Genomic DNA, 18,693 nt, shown 5'->3' with positions numbered 1-18,693 from the left:
AAGGTTCTCCGGTCCCCGCGGAGCCGCCAATTGCTGGATTCCAGCGGCCGGCCCGAGTCTCCACCCACTGGAAAAATTCCTGGCCCGCCCCTCCCTCCCGCTCTCCCCTCCCTCCGCAGCTCCGGCCCGGCTCGCCCGGCCCCGACTTCCTGCCGGGCGCTGGGAAGGCGCGCGCGGGCTGGGGTCCCGGGGGCCCGCGTCAGCAGCTGGCCGCAACCCCGATCGCGGAGGGGCCGTACCGTGGGCGGGAGCGGCCGGCAGCCTCAGCCCCTGCGGAGAGCGACTTTCAAACTCGCGCCTGCGTCGCGGCCGCACCTGGGCAGCCTCGCGCGCCGAGCGTGCGGGACCCGGCGGGGCGGCGACCGCGCGGTGAGTGGCCCTCGCTTCTCCCCTCTCTCTCGGCCAGTGGCAGTGCCTAGAGCCCCTCCGAGGTCCCCCACCCTCCCGGTCCCTCGCTCCAGCCCCCCGCCGGGTGAGGACTCGGGACGACTGAGGAGGGCCCGGGGCTGCGTTGGCGCCTTCCAGGGCGACCTCCCCCTCTCCCCCAACGCCAGCAGAGGACCAGAGCGCGGGAGGCTCGTACACCGAGACCTTTTCTGTCCTGTAGTCCCCACCCCGGAACCAAAAGGAGCGAGCGCGCCAGGTGGCTCCGGGAAACTCCGTTTGAAAGCCGGGAAGCCCGCGAGGCTGCGCCCGCCCGCTCCCCCTGCGCGCTCGGGCGCCAGAGAGCTGGCTCTTCCCTGGGACTCTGGGACTTGGGCCGGGTGGACCCTTCTGGGGAAGGACCTCAGCCTCTGGTCCTGGGAGCCCAACGGGCGCCTGCAGCTTGTTCCGGGTTGGTACTCCACAGTGCTCGTTCTTGAGAATCTCAGCTCCTGTCCTGGAAGGGTTAGAGTGGGTGCCAGAAAGGGAATGTCGGGAGCCGAAGGCATAGAGGCCACTGCCTGCCACTGTCGGCCTCAACATCGCCCACTCCTGAAATCTATTTGGTTTTCTCCCCATTCTCAGCCCTTTGGTTTGGAAAGCTAGGAGGAGAAGGGCAAACTTAAAATTTCAAGATATTTTTAGGTAGCTCCTTTTACTCTTCGGAGCTGCTTTTGAAAACAAAGAGAAGAGTGGGAAATGTAATGGTAGGAGGCTGGGGAGGTGTGGCCTGGCGGGGGTGGGGGGAGCGGCGCGGTGTTTGTGGCCGCGGTAAGAGTTTTATCCGCTAGGCCACTTGCTAAACTGAGGGCAGGTGGAGGAGGCTGTCTTCTCCAGGGCCCCTGGGGAGGCAACTCAGACTGCATTATCCTACATGGAACCCTAGACTGGGTTCTTAAGAGTCTCCCTAGCCCTGCCTCTTCTTGAAACCCAGTCACATAGACCTTGCTTAAGAAATAATAAGTAGGGAGAGTAATGACATCGCCTGCTTCCTTTTAGGAGAGTGCTTTTCCAGCACCTCCCTTGATGGACTGGAAGTGGAATCCTCATTGACTTAAGCTGGGAATGACTTCATTTCAACCTCCCAGCAGAAAACCTAGATAGTAAGAACCAAAGGAAGGTGTATCCCGTCCTGCGATCCCAGGGTGCCCCGTCTCTTCCTTCTAAGCCATGTTAGATGCTCCTGGTGCTTTTGCTGAACCTGTTCCCTTCTCGGGGGGCTGGATGACCCCTTGGCTCCCTGGTATCTTGCTCTGGGGATAGAGCAGGGAGTCAACATGGGGTAAACCAAGTCCTAGAAGCAGAGGGAGTGGTTTAAGGGTTGTTTTATTAGATGTGGCCTATCAGGAAAGTGGAAAGAGCACTGGCCTGGGAGTCCAGCACAGGATTTTGCTTGAATTTTAATCCTGGCTCTACTGCATACCATCAAAGATTGTTAGAGTGGCTAGTGCTGGAAGGCGCCTCTCATTAGCTTACGCTACACATGAAGGAAGCAGAGACCAAAGATGTGAGGTGATTTGAGCCTGATCCCTGTTGGCCAAACAGGGACTAGAACTCAGATTTCATGCTCTGGCTAATCCCTGCTTTCTCCAACATGACCTGGGCAAATCACATATCTTTCAGACTCAGTTTCCACGTGAGTAAAGCAGGGTACTTGTGTTCTCTTCCTTATAGAGGTTGTGGTAAGGATCAAATAAAGCAGACATGTAGAAAGCGCTCCATAAACTCTTATACTGAATAAAGAGCTCACTGTGGCTAGAGGGGCTCTCGAGAGCTTTAACGTTTACTGGATATGTCCCCTGTGTGCCGCAGGAGATGGTAAATACCAGGGTCCTATGGTGGAGGTTTACATCTGTGGCCTGCAATATCTCAGCTCCAGAGTAAACATTTGGCTTACCAAATCCACAGCTAACCCAGGGTCACTGTGTTTACACCGGAGGAGGCCAAAGGCCATGGCTTGAGGGATGACTGGGGCTAGAGGGGAAAAGGGACTGTGTTCCAGACGCGTGGCTTGCCCCTTCACCTCCACCCCCTCTCAGAACCTTGTGAAGGAGGGCGCTGGGCTGCTGACTTTGGAGGGTTAATCGTGGAGCTATCTAGTTATTCTCTGTTTTATTGGGGTTGAGGGGACTCTGGGCTTTGGAGGGGTGTTGCCTTTGCAGCTGCACTGAGGCTGTCTTCAGCGACTCATTTGCCTCCCTCCCCCTTCCCCAGGCTGCCCCTCTGGCCCCGGCCTCTGCTCTGTGCTGGCTCTCTGGCCAGCTGCTTGTCCATAGGCCTTTGTTCCAGAGCTGCTTGCCCACCCTCCCCAGGAGAAGCCCTCAGGCTGGAGGCTAGGCAGCTGGAGGTCACTCCTGGGCAGGAAGGCTCTACTGGAATCCACAGGGGACCTGGCAGACCCTCATTGCCTCCTCCCATCCAAGTACTAACCAGGCCCGACCCTGCTTAGCTTCCGAGATCAGACGAGATCGGGCGCGTTCAGGGTGGTATGGCCGTAGACACCCTCATTGCCTCCTGTTGGGCTCCTCTTAGGGCTGCTAACTTGCTCCTGGCCACGCACTCTCACTTTCTTTTCTCATCTCTTCTTTCCCTAAATGGTTGGATTGTCCCTTTTTTTTCTTCCTACAATTACGCTTCTTAGTTCTATTTTTAAGTATTCATTCATTCAACATTTATTTGGCACCTACTGTATATGAATATAGATGTAGTGAACAAAATATACAAATATTGACCGGGAACTGACTTGTAGTGGGGGACGCTGACAGTGAGCAAGATAGAAAATGAAATAGAAAGCATGTCAGTAAAAAATAACAACAACAAAAAGAAAGAATTTCAGTGATAAGTAGAGACATGTGATAGGGAAGGAGGTGGATATGCATTGCCATGGAGGGAGTAAGATGGCATTTTGGATGGAGTGTCCTGGGAAGCCGCCTGAGCAAGGGATATTGGAGATAATGCCTGGAGGAAGAATGTCCCTTCGGCTCTTATCGCCTTTACTTGACTCCCACTTAGAGCAACCCACTGTGGGATTGAGGGGCTGGATTTGGAATTGGGTGCGCCCGGGTTCGAATTCCGGCTTTGCAGCTTGCTAGCCCCTTGGTGCTGAACTCCTCTGAGCCTGTGTTTTTCTCGTGTAAAATGGAGTTAGTCATCATATCTACCATGTATGGTATTCTGTGAGAATGAACAATGAGAATGTGTTAAACGCTCAGCAAAGCCTGCAGAGGTGTTCAGTAAATGATAGTTGTATTATTTCTCCAACCAAAGTGTGTGGGGTTGGGGTAGCCCAAGATAGTTCATGCCATTGCTAAGGACTTAGGATGAAAGGCTTTGTGTTTCAAGTGTTGGGCAAGGGTGAGGAATTGGAGGGAGATAAAACAGAAATCCTGGTTAGTGCAGACTTTGTTAGTGAGACTTTTCTACCGTATCCTAGATTTCCGATGGTTGCGCTGAGGATGCCAGGCTCCCAGGTGTGTGCTGCTTTCCCCTGGATAGGCTGAACTGGGGGTAGCCCTGGCCTTCCCTTGCTCTGGAATTCCCCCAGCATCTAACCAACGCTGATGAATCACAGCATGGTCCCTGGCCTCTCTAGGCGGCCTCACAGCGGGGAAGGCTATCTGCCCCTCTCCCAGCCTCCTGTAGATAAGTTATGTTCCAGAGAGGGAGGGAAAAGGGTAGGGGAGATGAGAGAGAGGGAGGGGAGGGCTGGGGAAATTGCATGGGGGGCAGGAGGATTCTGATGGAGCCTTATCTTGGGTTCTGCCCAGACTCTAACTGCTCAGCTCCCGCCGTGTCCACCCAGCCAGTCTGCAGAGTCTCTTCTCCGAGGGAACCACGGCCCTCAAAGGGAGGGGCCGGCTCTAAGACTGCTGTCAAAGCTGTGGTGAGCGGTTTCCTGGGGGCCCTGCCCTGGCTCAGGAAGCAGGGATGGGCTGTGGAGGGTGAGGTCTAGGGAAGTGGTCATCAGCCAGACCACACCCCCTGCAGGCCCCGTGGCACAGGCAGGACAGGCAGGCAGGCCCTGTGGTGAAGGAGCTTTCTGGGCCTGCCAGCTGGTGCCTAGAGACTGCATAAAGCTAGTTATAATCCGGCCTCAGAGGAAGTTAAAAAGATAGATGGCCCTGAACAGCCCAGGCATTTTTGTTTTTGTTTTTTGGGTGACTGTAGTCAGAGGAGGAGGAAACCTGGGCAGGGTCCACTACCGCATGAGAAGGAGGTGCACCTGGAGACGCGTGGCAGTCCCCCTGGGAGTTAGCTGGCGGGAATGATGGCTGGTCCTGTTAACTGGGACCCCGCTGTGTGCTCCTTATTTTGATTGGAAGCTGTCTGAGGGCAGGAACTGTGCTGGCTTCATCTTTGTTCTGTGGCACCGAGAGCTGTATGAAGTGTAATCACAAGGGTGTGAGCAGCTTGTGCTGAGGTCCGGGCCGGACACTGATCTGGGCTCTGTGGGCTCCTTGGCTCCGGCTTTTGTTCTGTGGGAGCTGAGTTGGGGGGTGGGGGCGGAGAAAGCAGTGGTGAGGGTTAGGCCCCTCCGGGTGGGCTGTGGCCATTTGGGAACGTAGGCAAGGGGAAAGCTAGGCTTTTTACAGTTCTCTTACAGGCCTTTGGGGAGGGCTCTCTGGTTTAAGCTGAGGGAATGGATTTATAAGGACCTTAAACTTCTTTCCTGGTGAGCAGATTGTGGGGCTGGACACAGGACCTGCACAAAGGCTCTGTCGGGCTCAGTGGCGGCTGTCCATGCAGCCTTTTGGAAAACCCAGTCTGAGAGTCCTTGAAGTTGCTGATTGTTGCTGGGGTCTGGCTGAGAACGCAGGGAGAGGTGTGAGAGGAGTGAGGTCTAGTTCTTACTGTGGTAACAGGATCTCAAGAGGAGAGATGGGTCCTACAAGTCCCGGAAGCGCTTCAAAACACATATCCTCTACTGTCCCGGCTGCAGGACTGTGCGTGTCTGTGTGTGTTTGTGTATATACATTGGAGGTTCTGGAGCAATAGTTGGCAAGTGTTTGTTGGCAGGAAAAGGGAACCAGTATTCATGCAGCGTCTTTCTGTCCTGCACGATGCTACATCCCCAGTGCTTGCTGCATAGTAGGAGTCCAGTAAATATTTTTTAAAAAATTTGTTTATTTATTAGAGAGAGAGAGAGAGAGAGAACATGAGTGGGGGTGGGGCAGAGGGAGAGGGAGAAGCAGGCTTTCGGCTGAGCAGGGAACCTAACATGGAACTTGATCCCATGACCCCAAGATCATGACCTGAGCTGAAGGCAGATACTCAACTGACTGAGCCACCCAGGCGCCCCTACCAATAAATATTTTTCATATAAGTGAAACCCTATTGTGTGGCAAAACCTTAGGAATTCAAGAAATCTTCACAAATGTTCTATTCCTGTCTAAAGACGCCTAGGAAAGTTACGAAAGTTAACCCGTGGTGGGCTGCTATGGTGCTGGGGGGGCGGGCAGGCAGCTCTGGATTTCTGCACCCTGGAGGAGAGCACGGCTGCTGGGATCACTGGGTCCAGTCCTGCCAGGTGCGCTGTGGGCTTTGCCCCCCTGCGGACAGGCGGGTGTACATACAGTTTTGAGTATAGTTTGTCCCATACTAGGTCCCATATTATGCCATTGAAGGCAGTAGTGGTCACCTCTGTGCTCTTTAGGACCTGTCCTCTCTGCAGCCTCGCTTATCTGCATCTAGCCAGTGAGCCTCAGAGCAGCCAGATTCCTACATTATTATTCAGCCCAGCTCCCTCAGACTCTTAACTTTTATATGTACGTTATGCTATCCTCTTTCCGAGCCAGCAGCTGAAAGGAAGTAGCCAAGGAAAGAGAGTAAAGAGGTGAGCACAGAGAGGAAAAATGACCCCCTAGTTGTGGAAAGTCGGCAGTGAGAGTGGACAGAGGTCAGAATAGCAGGAAGGGCCAATGCTGGTGGAAGCCAGGGTCTCTCATTTAGGAGGAATGGCCTGGCACACCTGGGCCCTGGGCCCTGGGGGAGAGGGGGTCATCATTTTCATAATTGATGCTTTGCTGTAATTGTGACCTTGAGTCATCCAGAAAAGGTTAAATTATGCTCCCTTGACTGTTGAGGAAGGCATGCAAGGAAGCCCTTACTGTGTTTTTTTTTTTTAAACTTTATTTATTTATTTGACCGAGGAAGATTGAAAGTAGGCAGAGAGGCAGGTAGAGAGAGAAGGAGGAGGAAGCAGGCTCCCTGCCGAGCAGAGAGCCCGATGCGGGACTCGATCCCAGGACCCCGAGATCATGACTTGAGCTGAAGGCAGCGGCTTAACCCACTGAGCCACCCAGGCACCCCCTTACTGTGTTTTTTAAAAAGATTCCCAACCTGATTGATGAAAAGTTTCAAAAATGCTGATACTCAGATACTAGTATCACTCTTCCTCTCAACAAGGCAAAATAAGTGGTGTCACCCCCAACCACAGATAAGGAAGCGTAGTCCACCCGAGGTTGGAAATCGGTCCAGGATCCCAAGCCAAGACTTAGCAGGAATGAGATTTGAACTTTTGAATGACTCCCGGGCACAGGCACTCAGCTTTACTGAAGACTGGTTCAAAACTCTCTTAAAAATGTGGCTTTTTGGACAGCAGTCTCCACGGGCATCCAGCCAGGGCGGTTTACTGTGTTATGGCCCCACCCAGGTAGATTGCCAGCTGCCCCACAGGGCACTTGCCTTAGGAGAAACAGGAATGCTTTCACTCCATTTGCATTTTAAGCATTTCCTGGGTGCTGCGCAGCACTTTCGGAGGCCAGAAAATAACAGGGAGGAACTGCAGTTTCAGACATCACAGGCCTCTTTCCATCAGGAGCTTTGTTCCTTTGTTCTGGTCCGGGATGCTGCCGCAGAGTGCTTTGGTGTGCAGTCTTGGTGCTGGTTGTTGGGTCAGTCTCTGGGAGCCTGGGACCTGCCCCTGCCTAGGAACCCCGACATGACTCCCTGTTCCCACTATCCAGTCGCGGCAAATGGTCATGGTATCATCATACTTGCCTCTCATTTATCATCGAGATAGAATGTTACGCATGCAATGGAAGCTTCCTTTTTCTTGGGGAAACCTTTCTCTGGCCTCCCTCCCCAGAAGAGACATTCTCCTAAATATCTTGTTTATTATACCTTTGCAGCATGTTTTTATACTTTTTACTGTTGTCTATAAGTCATGTATGGTATTGGGTTGTTTTTAGTTTGACTATAAATAGCATCACGTTCAGTGTGGTTTTCTTGAACTTGAATTTTTTACCCAACATTGTTATCTAGATTTATCCATATTGATGTGTTTAAATCACATTTATTCATTTAACTGTTGTGTGGCACATATTGTATAATTTTGTCACAGTTCCCTTACTGATGGACATCCATTTTTGCACCACTTTAAATAATACCACGTCGAACATCTGGGCACCAGTCTTCTCTGCCCCGTGTGTCGGCAATAAGTTGTGCTTTTCAAGACGCTGTGAAACAGTGTCCCAGAATGGTTTGGAACTAAGTTACGTTCTTACCAGAAATATGAGAACTGCTGTTTCACTAACTTTTGTACTGTGTCTTTAAATCTGGTAGGTATGAAATGGTATTTAAAAATTATTTAAAGCAAGGGTTTTTAAAATTAACACTTTGATTATAGGTAGGGATGAACACTTTTCTTGTTTTTTTTGGCGAGTCATGTTATTCTGTCTTTGCCCTTTACATTAAAAATTTCTTTTTGTTTTTAAGTGAGTAAAACACGTGTGCTCTGCAGTCCCCCAGCTCCCCTGCCCCCACTTGGTATAGATTCTGGTGCACTTTACCGAGAGTTGCCTTTGCCTTGGGGTGTCTGGGCGGCTCAGTCTGTTAAATGTCTGACTTGGGTTTGGCTCCTGTCATGATCTCAGCAGTTTGTGAGATTGGCCCGCATCTGGCCACATGGTCACGGAGCAGCCTGGTTGAGAATCTCTCCCTCTCCTGCTCCCTGCTCTTGGGCTCTTTTGTCTGTGAGTGCTCCTTCTGGTGTGCGCTCTTTCTCTCTCAAATTTAAAAAAACAAACCGTAATTGCTATTGCCTTTTTCTTTTTGATTTAAAGTAATTATATATGTTGAGTAACTGCTCTTTGGTAGGTTATATTCATTATAGCACTGTAAGTTATCGTAACTATTAATAAATGTCTTTTTATAAGGAAGTTTTAATTTTAATGTCAGATTTACTGATTTTTTTCTTTGTACCTTTGTCTCTTGTTCAAGGAATCTTTTTCTATTCTGATTTTATAAATATATTAAAATATTTTCTTTTAAATTTAAGTTTCGCTTCTCATGGTTACGTTTTAAATTCACCTGCAGTGTATTTTCTTTATATGAAACCGGATCTCAACTCTGGCTCCACACTAAAGCCTTACAAAGAGCTGTAAGAAAGAAAGGACTGATGTCTGAGTCTCACCTCCGATCAGACCAATAAAATAAAAATTATCTTGGGGTGGGGCCCAGGCTAGGTTATGAAATGCTCCAGGTGACTTTTATGTCTAGCTGAAGTGGAGAACCACCCACCCTTGTAAGGTTTTTTCCAGAGGAATAGCCAGATTTTCTAGGATTAGTTATTGAATAGTCTATACTTTTCCCACTGGCTTACTACTTTTCAGATTTGATTGATTTATATCTTTGAGATATATTTCACATATCTTAAAATTCATCCATGTAAAGTGTTTAGTGGTTTTTAGTATATTCACAGAGTCCTGCAGCCATTACCATGAACTGATCCTAAAACATTTTTATCCTCCCCAAAAGAAACCCTTGCCCCTTATTTGTCATTTCCTGTTCTTCCCATCTCCCATCCCCATGCAACCACACATCTTTCTCTTTCTGTGCATTTGCCTCTTCTGGATATTTCACATAAATGAGTTCGTAAATACGTAGTTTATTATGACTTCTTGCCCTTATCATGGTGTTTTCGAGTTACGCATGTTGTGGAATGTAATCAGACCCTTCTTTTTCTTTTTATTGCCCAATGATCCATCATATGGATAAACTACATTTTGTTTATCTTTTTTTTTTTTAAGATTTTTTATTCATTTATTTGACAGAGATCACAAGTAAGCAGAGAGGCAGGCAGAGAGAGAGGAGGAAGCAGTCTCCTAGCTGAGCAGAGAGCCTGATGTGGGGCTCCATTCCAGGACCCTGGGATCATGACCCAAGCTGAAGGCAGAGGCTTTAATCCACTGAGCCACCCAGGCACCCCTGTTCAAATCTTTGCCCATTTTAAAATTGAGTTTTATTATTGTTGTTGTTGTTGTTGTAAAGGTTCCTCAGATATTCTGGTTATAAGTGTGTTGTCGGATATATGATTTATAGCTACTTTCTCCCATTTTTGATTTGTCTTTTCACTTTCTTGATAGTGCCCTTTGTAACACTGGTTTTAATTTTGATATAGTCTAATTTATCTACTTGTTTCGGTCCGTGTGATTTTAATATTTAAGAAGCTGTTGCTCACTCAGATTTACCAAGATTTACTCCTAGGTTTTTTTGGAAGAGTTTTATAGTTTTAGATCTCACCTTTAGGTCCATGATACATTTTGCCTTGATTTTTGCATATGGTGTGAACTAGACGTCCACATTCATTCTTTTGCCTATGAATATCCAGTTGTCCTAGTACCATTTCTTGAAAGTCTGTTCTTTCCCTGTTGAATCATCTTGGTACCCTTGATGAAAATCAGTTGGCTGTAAATGTGAGGTTTTATTTCTGTACTCTCAATTCTGTTCTGTTAATCTAGATGTCTGCCTTTATGCCAGCACAACACGATCTTACGAAGTACAGTTTCCTAGTTAGTTTTGAAATCAGGAACTGTGAGTTTTCCAACTTTGGTCTTTTGCAAGATCATTTTGTTTATTCTGGGTCTCTTGCTTTTCCACAGAAATTTTAGGATCAGCTTGTCAGTTTCCATTAAAAAAAAAACCCAGCTGAGATCTTCATAGAGATGGTGTTAAGCTGGTAGATTGATTTGGTGAATACTGCTAGTTTAACAATGTTAAGTGTTCTGATGGATGAGAACATAAAATTTTGTCCCATTGATTAAAATCTTTAATTCTTTCAACAGTGTTTTGTGGTTTCCAGTATAGAAGTTTTACACTGCTCTTGTTAAATGTATTCCAAAGTATTTTATGCTTTTTGCTGCTCTTAAAAATGGTATTGTTTTCTTTGTTAATTTCATTTTTGGATTGTTCACTGCCAGTGTGTAGGAATAAAATTGATTTTTGTGTGTTGATCTTGTATCCTGCCATGTCGCTGAACTCTTTCATTAGGACGAGTGGTTTTATAGTGAATTCCTAGGGTTTTGTATATATAAGATTATGTCATCTGTGAATAAGGATAGTTTTACTTCTTCCTTTTCAATCTGAATGTCTTTTATGTTTTTTTCTTGCTTAATTGCCCTGGCTAGAACTGTAGTACAGTGTTGAATAGAAATGACATGAGGGGACATCCTTGTTTTGCTCCTGATCTTAGGGGAAAGGCATTCAGTCTTTCTCCATTAAGTATGAAGTACCAAAAAAAAAAAAGTATGAAATACTTACAGTTTTGTTTTTTTTTTTAAAGGATTTTATTTATTTGACAGAGAGGGAGAAAGAAAGGGAATACAAGCTGGGCTAGTGGGAGAGGGAGAAGCAGGCTTCCCTCCGAGCAGAGAGCAGGGTGCCTGATGCGGGGCTACATCCCAGGACGCCAGGATCATGACCTGAGCTGACCTGAGCTGAGCGCAAGGCAGACACTTAACGACTGAGCTACCCAGGCACCTCCTGCAGGTTTTTTGTAGATCCTCTTTATAAGGATTGGAATGTTCCCTTCTCTTCCTAGTTTGTCGAAGTGTTTTTATTGTGGAAAGGTATCAGATTTTGTCAAATGTTTCTTCTGGGTCTACTGAGATTATCAGGTGGTTTTGTATTTTATTAATATCTTGAATTCTGTTAATTAATGTTTAGATGTTAATCCAATCTTGTATTTCTGGGATAAATTCATATGGTCATAGTGTATACTCCTTTTTATGTATTACTGGTTTCTATTTGTTAGTATTTTGCTGGGGATTCTTTGCATCTTTATTAGGGATTTTAGACTATAGCTTTTTTCTTGTGATATCTTGTCTGGTTTTGATTTCAGGGTGATACACTCATAGAATAAGTTGGGAAGTGTTCCTTCCTCTTCTATTTTTAGAAGAGTTTATAAAGGATTGGTATTAATTCCTTTAAGTATTTGGTAGAATTCACCAGTGGGGCCATCTAGTCCTGGGCTTTTCTTTATTGGGAAATTTCTTTATTTCTTTATTTTAAGATTTATTTATTTGAGAGAGACAGGAGGAGGGGCAGAGCGAGAGGATCTTCAAGCAGACTCCCTATTGAACATGGAGCTCTCCAGAGGCTTGATCCCACAACCCATGAGGTCATGACCTGAGCTGAAACCAAATCATGTGCTCTATTGTCTCAGCCACCCAGGTGCCCAGATTTTTCTTTTAGCTAATGGAGTAACAGTTTGTTCCATTTTTTTACTCCCTTGTGATGGCTTATTTTGTTGTATGGTTATTAATGTTTATACTCCTCTTCAGTGGTTGCAAAGAGTGGGATGCTTAAAAGTAAGGTGTTTTGGAAGTCTGCACTTACTGTTGATGATGATATCTAGGGCATAAAAGGGGTGGGTGGGTGGCTGAGGCAGAGTAGAGGAAAGGATTGTTGGAAGGCTCTTCCAGAACTTTGCATGTCTGTCTGCTTCTTAAACAGGACTCTGCTCAAGAGTTACTTCCTCAAAGTTGAGAGGCAACGTGGGGGGGGCTTGGGGGATAGGAAAAGAATGAATGAAACAAGATGGGATCGGGAGGGAGACAAACCATAAGAGACTCAATCTCACAAAACAAACAGGGTTGCTGGGGGGAGGGGGGTCAGGAGAGGGTGGTGGGGTTATGGACATTGGGGAGGGTATGTGCTATGGTGAGTGCTGTGAAGTGTGTAAACCTGGTGATTCACAGACCTGTACCCCTGGGGCTAATAATCCATTATATGTTAATAAAAAGATTTAAAGAGTTACTTCCTCAGAGTCTTCCTGGACTTCTTGACCAAATAACACCCGATCCCCCCACTTACTCCTTTTTTTTTTCCTAAACATTTATTTTTATATTTTTGAGAGAGAGAGCCGGGGAGTGCGTCTGAGCAAGGGGAGGGTTAGAGGTGGAGGGATAAACAGTCCCGCTGAGCAGGGAGCAGGACTCCACCCAGGACCCTGAGATCATGACCTGAGCTAAAGGCAGAGGCTTAACCCACTGAGCCACCAGGCACCCCTCCATCATTTTTTTTAAGAGATTTTATTTTTATTTATTAGAGAGAAAGCCCTACTCTTTTCTCTGCTTTATCTTCTTTATGACACTTATCACTATCCAGAAATATCTTAGTCATTTGTCTGCCTTTTAAGTCCTTCTCCACTGAAAGGTAAGCTCCTCATAGCAAGGGTTTATCTTACGTATTGCTGTGTTCCTATGACTGGGCATGTGGCTTATACTGCCAGTAAATGTTAGGAGTTGGAGTAATCCTGCTTGCAGATGGAAGTCATCTCAGCCTTGATTCTATAGCCCTCAGCTGGTCTGGGTCTGACCAGGCAGTCAAGAAGAGGTGAACAGCTTGGCTCTCTGTTCCCAGACCTTTTTCTGGGCCTCCACTGGGTTTGTCTTTTTGTCCCATAAGATCTCAGAAAATACCATCCACCCTGTGTGCTTTATTTCGGCCTTTTTCTGTGTTTGCACAGCTCCCCAAGTAAGCAATAGGCATTTGAGTGTCAGAAGACATGGAGGCAAAAATGTACAACAAGATCTGGTTCTTAGCTTAGGAGGCTGTAACTGAGTTAAGAAGAGAGAGCATTCACAGAAGACTCTTCAGGGACTTGCTCGTCACAGAGCTGCTGTGAGGATGAGTATCCCTCGCAGTGACAGGGTGGAGAAAGGGCACATAAGCCATTCCTTCTAGAAGCTTCTAAAAGGGAGTTATAATTTGCCAGGTGTCTCCATTTTGCCCCCTTAGATTGCCCTGCATGGGAGAACTTGTTTTGAGCAAAGTTTGTAAAACTTAAAGTGCCCGAGGGCGGGGCTCCTGGGTGGCTCAGTGGGTTAAAGCCTCTGCCTTCCGCTCAGGTCATGATCCCAGAGTCCTGGGATCCAGCCGCATCTGGCTCTCTGCTCATCGGGGAGCCTGCTCCCCACCCCCCTGCCTGCCTCTCTGCCTACTTGTGATTTCTGTCTGTCAAATAAATAAATAAAATCTTTAAAAAAAAAAAAAGGGCCGTAGGGCATTGGTACAAAGTGGGCTGAGGGAGTGCCATCTGCCTCTTTTAAGGCCCTGGGATTCCAGGAAACCCTGGCTGTCCCTCCTACGTCCCTGTTGGCCCTTGGGTAAGTGAGCACATAGCTCTGGACCTTGGGGTTGTTGGGAGGAGATTCCGTAGGGACTGTGTTGAGCACAGGGCCTGGTGCAGCCTGATGACAGGCTAGTTGGGATTCCAGGCTGGCATTTTGGGAGCCTCTGGTACCTCTGTTTCCTGATCTGTGAACCGCCTGCTGCCCACCTGCCCCTGCCCCTGGCTCCTCGATCTTGTAAGGACAAGGGTTAATATCCTTCAGCTGAGGACCTGGGGTGGGGGAGGAGCCACATAAATGGAGTATTGTTGTGCTGGTCAATGATCTGGCTTTGTTCAAGTGTCTTCGGGGTTTGACTTCCTGCAGTCAGTGTCCCCTTGTGTTGAATGGCTCAGAGATTTGCATGTCCTCACTGGGGCAGTGCTTACCTGCCAGATGTGATGGGGGTCCTCACTCAGGGGGACCTGCTGAATGAGGGAGAGAAGCCTCATTTCCTCTGTCAGAGTCCTCCCAGGAATCAGGAATGAAAGAAATGCAGCAAGTAGGACCCACACGCGGAAGTGGTTCTGAATAGGACATTTATTGAAGAGGTTTTGCAGGAGGCGGCGGGCACTTTAATTCCCGAGGCTGTTGGTGGCAGCTCGCTGCTTGCCCCAAGCCTGTTAACTGCTCGGCTGCCAGGCCCCAGGTGGCCCTCCCGGTGTGCTCCGATGGGAGCCCTTTTGAGGAAGGCGGTAGGTACCCTGCCGAGGCCAGGCTGGGGAGTACAAGGGGGCCTGATGAGGACTCTGAGCTCTGGGCCTCCAGGCCTTTAAAAACTCTCTCGTGAGTTTATAACCTGGCCAGCCACAGGTTTGGGGTCAAAAGGTAGGTTTCTCCCTTGGGGGTTCAGAAACTGAGGAACCCCATGGATGCAGGTATAGGAGACCTGTTTTTGTTTTTCCTCCTCTCCTGCCCTGCTTTCTTCTAGTGGATTGGTCAGTTGTGGCTGGGTGAGAGTGAGATAATCCAGGGTTCCTTTTTAGAGGAGACTGCGGGCAAATCTGCTGGGGTTTCGGAGGCCCTTCTGGTTTCTGAACATGCAGCGTTGGGTGGTTTAGAGAAGGGGCTGCTGTTGGAGGGACCAGCACCAAAGTGCACACACGCTGGGAAAATCAGAGTTAATCTCTAACTCTCTTCCTGAAGTTTATTTTTCCCAGAATCCATTTATTTAGTTTGGATAAAATCAAGTGGTGGCAGGACAGCAAGTGAAAGGAAGTTCTCCTGACCCTGTCATCCCAGTTGGACCCTGCTGGGCAGGGCTGTGCCCACCACCACCACTTCCGGAGCTCTGGGCCACAGGAGTGGGGAGAGCGGGGGCCAGGCTGTTGCCCTGTCTTGGGTGGATTTTTACCTTGAAGCAAGGCCTTGCTTTTCCAGGAGTGGGAGCGGGCTGCCTGGGCTGTGCTGCTCCACACCACGTGCATCCCCTCACCTGAGAACCTGGGGTTTGGTGACAGCCACGTCTCTGGACTGTGTTCTGGTCTCCTGACTTCTCAGCTGAGGGACAAATCTCCTTTTCTCCCACCTGGGAACTGGTTGGATGAGTTTCTTGGGCCTCCCTGGTTGAGGCCCCTTAGAGGGGAAGGTGAGGGCCCTGGGGGGTGGAGGCAGGTGCTGTGGGGCGGAGAGTGGAGAAGGGGCCGCCTTGGGCTCTGGGAGAGGGTTCTGTGAGGGGAAGTCTGTGAGGCCTTGCTATGTGAAGGGCTGGTACCTTTGAGAGTCGACACTTAACGGGAGTCTATGAAGTCTGTCTGACCTCTCTGGGTCAGGCACCAGGCCCGAGATCAGCATCTGGGGAAAATATTGGGGTGGGGGTTCATCAGTGCACTTTTGCTGTAATGCCCAAGAAGTGGGGCAGGCCAGGGTGGTTTGATGGATGGCAGCAGTTCACAAAAGGGGTTTGCTCACGTGAACGAACACACTTTTCTGGGTCTGGATGGTCATGCTTGGAATTAGAGAGGAAATTGTGTTTGGGGGAGCCGCCTTGTTGGCAGCCTTGTCCCCTAATTCTGATTTGCTTGGGGAGGGAAAGTGAGAATTTGGGGGAAGGGAAGAAACCCTCAGGTGGTGAGATGTATTCTGACCAACCCCTAGCCTTTGGCCTGGAATCCTAGTGGGACATTTTTTTCCAGCGAAGCCCCCAGATCTCAGTTTTCTACAGTCGGTGTTCTCTTCCTGCTGTCAGAAGCATGTAATTTACACGAAACTTTGTTTCTTCACGTTTTCTTGGATCCTAGTTGCTCCCCCCGCCGCTGCACAAGGGTTGGAATAGGTCTTGTTCTTTCTAGCAGATGCTTCCTTGGGTCATTCTCTCTTTCTCCTCCCTGATGCTCTCTCTGAACAGTCAGCACCTTCTTGGGCCTCTGGATTCTTCCCGAGCACTTATTTGGCTCTACAGACACCTGGTGCCAAAGCCATGTGTGGTTTGTGCTTTCCTGGGGTCCATGCTCACACCTCAGCTCTCAGTCCGAGAGTCTCTGTGGTTGGTAGTTTTTCTTCAGGTGTGGCTCTGGTGTGTCCTTCCCACAGAACTACTGCCCATGTGTTCTCTAGTCTGTCCGATGCCCTCCAGCCTGGCCTCTTGCTGCCAGCTACCCCGGGTCCTTGGGAGGTCCTGGGCCTTTTAGGACTGAACTCTCCCATGCTGCTGCCTTTGCCCCTGGGACCCTCTCATTTCTTCATCACTTGGCAAGTACAAGCTTATTCATTCCAAGGCTCAGCTGAAGCCTCACCTCCTTTAAAGCTTCCCAGATGCCCCAGGTAGTACCAGCTACTCCCTCTTCTGCCAGCACAGTTTCTGTATTTTTACATCTGTATAGCACTGAAGGCGTTGCCTGGCAGAGAATTTGTTTATAGGGCTCTTTTTCCTTCTAGAATTCGGTTCCTCAAAGACAGGGACAATGTCTTACTCATTTCATTATCCCCAGGGCCTAGCATCATGCTCAGAAGCGTGGAACGAATTGCCAGACTGGAGGCAGCCTTGAACCCCCAGACTGCCCACGACCCCACTCTCCACTCCTTTTGTTATTGGGGCACTTGTCTTGCTTCTCCAGAGAGAGGATCAACCCTCAAGAGTGTGAGCTCTGTATGTGATTCATCTCTGTCTCCCACAAAGCTGCCATAGTGTCTTTGTGCAAAGTGAGTGCTTGAAAATACTTGTCCAGTGAATTCTGCAGCTCACGGCCTAGGCAGGGCGGGGACTGTTCTCCCTACATGAGATGGTGGGCGCGCTCATCTGCTGCGGCGAAGACGGCTTACTGCCTTGCTCCTTCATCAATCCCCCACCCCCAACAGCAGAGCTGGAGTCCTGGGGCTCACTCATGCTTACTGTGTCATTTGCGCTTCTCCCCGCCTTTGATATTCATGTGATTTAGGAAATGGGTGAGCAGCAAGGCTTTTCCCAGTACCTTGAGTTTTTGTCTTATATCCTGGTTCTTCACATGTCCACCTTGCAGCTGGATTTTGTTTTTTCTTTAAAACACAAGGGTTAGTGTCGGGGATGGTTGTGACTGGTCACTTATTTGTGCCTTTGCTACCTTCCCTTTCCTGTAGTTTTCTGTTCCTGCTTGCCCCTGTTGTCCTCTGTCTTTCTGTTCCTCTTCAGCTCCTAGCAGGACATGTTGTCTTTCCCTGTGGAGCCCTGAGGAATGTGGCCTGCCTGCTGCAACAAAGGGCTCTGGCTCACTTAGACTTCATCTTCTGCTTTGCCCATTTGTTGGCCATGGATATCAGATTCTGCCTTTCCAGCCGAATTGCTTATATTTTCCCGCGTAAGATCATGGTTCGAGTCCGCGTTGGGATTGTACATGTTGGATGGCTGGTGGGGAGGATTAGGTCATGCCAGTTCACCAAGCTGAACTTTTATCTTTATTCTTCATGTGAGATGTGGGTAAAAATTATAGGCACAAATCAGGAAAAAAAAAAAAAAAGCACTTGGCCCCAGTGCTTGTGGAACAAATAATAACTTCTCCGTCCTTGTCATCCTGCCACTTAGGGTGGCTTTACTGTGGCAGATCTTGACTCGCATCTTCTCCATTTCGGGTACCAGTCAGGTGGGTGCTTTTGTTCTCATTTTGCAGATGAGGAACTTGAAGCTCCGAAAGGTGAGGTGGCTTGCCCAAGTCCACACAGGGCCAGCCAGGTGGAGTCGTTGGGTTTTAGACCAGATCTGCCTGGCTGTGGAGCCTGTGGAACCGTTTAGTGTGCATAACCTCTGCTTTGCAGACTCCTGGGCACACGTGTGTGCGCTTCTCTCTCCTCCTCTGCTAGGGACCTAGAGGGTCCTGGTGGGACCCCTCTGTTCCCACTTGCTTCCTGCCGAGATTCTCCAGGGCCTTTGAACGTGATGGAACCGTAAATGCTGCAACTGTTGAAGGTGTTGGCTCAAATTTCCTCCCCGCCCCCACTCCAGCTGAGAGGCTCCAAAACCAGCAGCTCCTGCCCTGGCCCCGCCATGGGGACAAGAGGGCTGATTTGCAGGGAGAGGCTCCTGAAGTTTGCTGGTAAGGAGTGGGGGTCCCAGGGCTTTTGTGTCTAGTGAGAGAGAGGTGGGGCCTCTGGGACACCAAATTCGTCTGTGATTTCTAGCCCCAGCTTTAGCTGCTCCATCTTCTGGGGACATTGTGTTATTTCTGTTGACTTACCCTGGCTGTGAGTGGTAGTGATTGCTCTCATTGGCCTTTAGTATGTATGCATATAAAACATCCTGGTAGACAGCTTTTTCTGGGCTATTTGTAGGGGGCCCTTGTTATAGTCATTTCTAAAAATTCCAAAGTGGCTCCTTGGCCACTTTTCCCTTCCTCTCAGTTTTTTGTGGCTGGTCACTTGGTATGTGGCGTGACAGCAAGGCAGCTATGCCTCTGCTCTAGTCCCTTGT

At 48.7% G+C, this 18,693-nt stretch overlaps 1 protein-coding gene across 1 annotated transcript in view; it reads left to right on the top strand.

Moving 5' to 3' along the window:
• The first annotated feature begins 158 nt into the window (after window positions 1-158).
• PLEKHG3 (pleckstrin homology and RhoGEF domain containing G3) overlaps window positions 159-18,693 on the top strand; it is a 41,235-nt gene continuing 22,700 nt past the window's right edge. Inside the window, exon 1 of the mRNA XM_044232214.1 lies at window positions 159-369. The gene's annotated coding sequence lies outside the window, so the exon portion shown is untranslated. The remainder of the gene's footprint in view (window positions 370-18,693) is intronic.

Source organism: Neovison vison, chromosome 13 (genome assembly GCF_020171115.1).
Source record: "Neovison vison isolate M4711 chromosome 13, ASM_NN_V1, whole genome shotgun sequence".
Classification (NCBI taxonomy): Eukaryota; Metazoa; Chordata; class Mammalia; order Carnivora; family Mustelidae; genus Neogale; species Neogale vison.
Note: the sequence above shows the minus strand (reverse complement) of the source record. Positions and strands in the feature narration are given on the sequence as shown.